The sequence below is a fragment of the Mastomys coucha genome, unplaced genomic scaffold, assembly GCF_008632895.1.
Source record: "Mastomys coucha isolate ucsf_1 unplaced genomic scaffold, UCSF_Mcou_1 pScaffold17, whole genome shotgun sequence".
Classification (NCBI taxonomy): Eukaryota; Metazoa; Chordata; class Mammalia; order Rodentia; family Muridae; genus Mastomys; species Mastomys coucha.
In genome coordinates this window covers 39,112,390-39,116,492 of record NW_022196899.1, presented here as the reverse complement: position 1 = coordinate 39,116,492, position 4,103 = coordinate 39,112,390, and positions in this window count along the sequence as shown.

The window sequence follows — 4,103 nt, the reverse complement described above, 5'->3', positions numbered from 1 at the left end:
AATGATAAATTACCCTGATCACAATCATTGTTTTTTATACAAAATATAACAAGTCAAATTTTACTTTCATAAGGGAGTGAAACTCTGTTGAAGAACAAGCTTATAGATTTAAGGAGATCTGTGTAAAATTTTAAAAAGCCACTTATCTGCACACTGACAATTTAATGTGATTGTGCTGTTGAGCTTTCATTATTAAATATGAATTACCTTTGCTAACCAATATTGATGCTATTTCTAATCAAATAGCAATTAACTCATTCCTACTGCAAATCAATGCAGCCAGAATGGGAAGTAGAGACACATTCTCTACCACACATCACATAACTCTTAGTATTTATTATATGATTAACAAAATCAAGAATTACATGGCTTTTTTATTTCAAAACTTGTGCCAATGTTAATTAAGAAGTGTATTAAACCTTTTTCTATTACTGAGTATAAATATTACTTGTACATTCTCTTTAAATATTTCTAAATATCCTTAGATTCCTGGTTCTAAAAACTATTTTCTGTTCTTTAAGAGAAAAATGAATTTATTGGGGAAAATTATATTGCATTAGAAATAGTAAAAATATAAGCATGCATTATTTTACCAGCAATATTGATCAAATCTGATCCAGTTATATTTTGATAAAATGCAAAATCATTCACAAAGTAAGTTTCAGGAGATACAAGAAAATTGAAATAACTCCTTATACCTTTTCAGACAGAAATGGACTAAAGTTGGACTTCAACAAGAGAAAGAACAGAAAGCTTTCAAATTTATGGAAACTGAACAACTCTCTACTCACTGATCTCTGGGTCAGAGAAGAAAGTAATTAAAATCTTTCTAGAATTCAGTGAAAATGAAGGCATGATATATCCAATCTTATGTGACACAATGAAAGCAGTATGAAGAGGAAACTTCATAGTAGTAAATGTCTTGATGTCTCAGCATGGGGGAATGCTAGGGCAGTAAGGCAAGAGTGGGTAGGTGGGTGGGGGAGCACTGTCATAGAAGCAGGTGGTAAGGGGGTTGGATGGGGGCTTGTGAAGGGGACACTGAAGGGGGTAACATTGGAAATCTAGATAAATCTAGAAAAATCCATAATTTTTTTCTTAAATTGGAGTTCTCATACAAGCAATTTAAAAATACTCCTGAGCTGTCTGTCTGGGCTGGTACCCTGAGCAGACCTTGGGTACAAGCTCCATAGCCAGTTCCACAACACCCAGAGGAATCTCTACTCCCAGGTACTCTAACATGCTCAGGATTAGAGGCGAGGAGGACTTAACATCTATTCCAACACTGGGGGTAACTGGAACCAGAAGGGCACAGGCACACAGGAACACCACCAGCCAAATGACTTAGGTTACTTTCTGTCTGTCTGGGACAGCCTTGTCCTGAGCAGACCTTGGGAGCAGCCAGTCCCACAACACCCAGAAGAAGAACAACTCCCAGATGCTCTAACAAGACCAGGGTCACAGGATCCCAGTGTCACAGGATCACAGAGACAACTTGACTCTGAGGAGTTCTGACACAACCAGGATCACAGGAAGGACAGGTTCCAGTCAGATTTAGCAAGGGCATGTAGCACTAGAGATAACCAGATGGTGCAGGACAAGTGTAAGAACATAAGCAACAGAAACCAAGGTTACTTGACATCATCAGAACCGAATATTCCCAACATAGCATGTCCTGGACACACCATCAAACCAGAGAAGCAAGATTCAGATCTAAAATCTGAAGAGAGAATCTCAGGGGCAGAAGACACCATAGAAAACATTGACATAACAGTCAAAGAAAATCCAAAAAGCAAAAAGTTCCTAACCCAGAACATCCAGGAAATCCAGCATGCAACGAGAAGACCAAATCTAAGGATAATAGGTATAGAGAAGAGAGTGAAGACTCCCAAGAAAATGGGCCAGTAAATGTCTTTAACAAAATTATAGAAGAAAACTTCTCTAACCTAAAGAAAGAGATGCCCATGAACATACAAGAAGCCTACAGAAATCCAAATAGACTGGAGCAGAAATAAAATTCCTCCCATAACATAATATTCAAAACACCAAATGCACTAAACAAAGAAAGAATTTTAAAAGCAGTAAGGGAAATAGGTCAAGTAACATATAAAGCAGGCCTATCAGAATTACACCAGACTTCTCACCAGAGACCATGAAAGCTAGAAGATCCTAAGCAGATGTCATACAGACGCTAAGAGAACACAAATGCCAGCCCAGGCTACTATACCCAGCAAACTCTCAATTACCCTAGAAAGAGAAAACAAGATACTCCATGACAAAATGAAATTTATATGATATCTTTCCCCAAATCCAGCTCTACAAAGGATAATAGATGGAAAACATTAGCATAAGGAGCAAAAGTATACCCTAGAAGAAGCAAAAAATTAATCTTTCAACAAATCCACACAAATCTAATTCCACCTCTTACAGCAAAAACAACAGGAAGTAACAATTACTTTTTCTTAATACCTTAATATGAAAATTAATATTATCAACATATCCTAATTGATTGAAATCCAAAAATATGAGGAATTAGAAATTTGTTGACTGTCATCCAATGGGCTCTCTAATTTGGTATTTGGAGAAATAGGTCCAATATTGTACAATCCATATACACTTTCAGCTTGTTTGTATATTACAGTGTCTTGCTGTGTACAACATAATGGTTTTGAAATCTTGCTTTTCCTATCTCAGCCTCTCTATTAGTAGTATTGTTTATTTCATGTTTTTACACTATACTGTGGTTTTCAGAACAGCTTATATATTTCTCATTTTTTTAAAGACATTTTATTCATTATATGTAAGTATACTGTAGCTGTCTTCAGACATCCCAGAAGAGGGCATCAGATCTCATTATAGATGGTTGTGAGCCACCATGTGGTTGCTGGGATTTGAACTCAGGACCTTTGGAAGAACAGTCAGTGCCCTTAACCACTGAGCCATCTCTCCAGACCATAGCTTACATATTTCAAAACTATTTATATACCCAAAGAAAACATAGACAATTAAATTGGGAGGTGGCTTATAAGAGAACAACAAAGAGTGAGACTGAATGCTTTGCTTGAGGTTTGTAACTCTTGTATGAAGCTTGAATAAGAGGATTTTATAAGTTACTCTTGCTATGAGATGAATACTTTTCCAAATTATCACAGTCAATGAACCAGATTCTTACTCGCACCTAATGTCTGTGCCACCCTCTAAGCAGAACCATTGTTCATTGAAACAGTTGGTGAATGGCTTTATAGATAGACCATCTTAATACACACACCATTTTTTAAATGAATGTAACCTGTTCTCTGTGGGCTGAGAATAAAGTCACTCACTCAAGTCAATTAGCTTTGACCATAGTAGGAAGTCTGTATCCAAAAATCGTGCCTACAATTAATTCCTTGGTGTCGTAGAAATGTCAACTCTCAGCTTAGCTAATATGGAGGCAAAATCCTTTGGTGATGTGAGGGTCATTGAAGTAGAGCCTTATTACAATGAAACCAATGTCTAAAAATTGCTATTATTTTGAGATTGTACAACAGTAAAAGCCAAGATTTTAAGCTCTACTAAATACAAAACAAACAAACAAACAAAAATACTTTATATATCTATGTTCATTTGAGAAAATGATGTATTATTTTCTAGTAGTGATGTATTATTTTGAAATATACAATTAATATGTTTTGAGTTATTTAAAATTTATACTGAGAAAAATGTATGAATTTTCAGTATTGGTGTAGACAAGCATCTACATAAGACTGTTAAATTGATTGTTGTTTTATATCAAACAACTTTTATAATATTCATATTTATTATTACAATATTTTATAAATTTTAAAAACATGACTATAAGATATTGTAGGCATTTAAGTGGGGGTCTCTGGGAGGAGTTGGGGTACAAAAGGGAAAACAGGAATGTGATTTAATTCTATTAACTTAAAATATGTTCTTAAACATTAACAAATTCAGATTAAAATGAAATCATGTAACTTTTTTCATCACAATGCAATAAAACTTAAAAAAAATATAAAAAAATAAAAATACTCCTGAATACTCTAGAAAAAAGAAAGAAAAAGAAAGAGGATGTGGGGGGAAGGAGGAGGACGAGGAGGAGG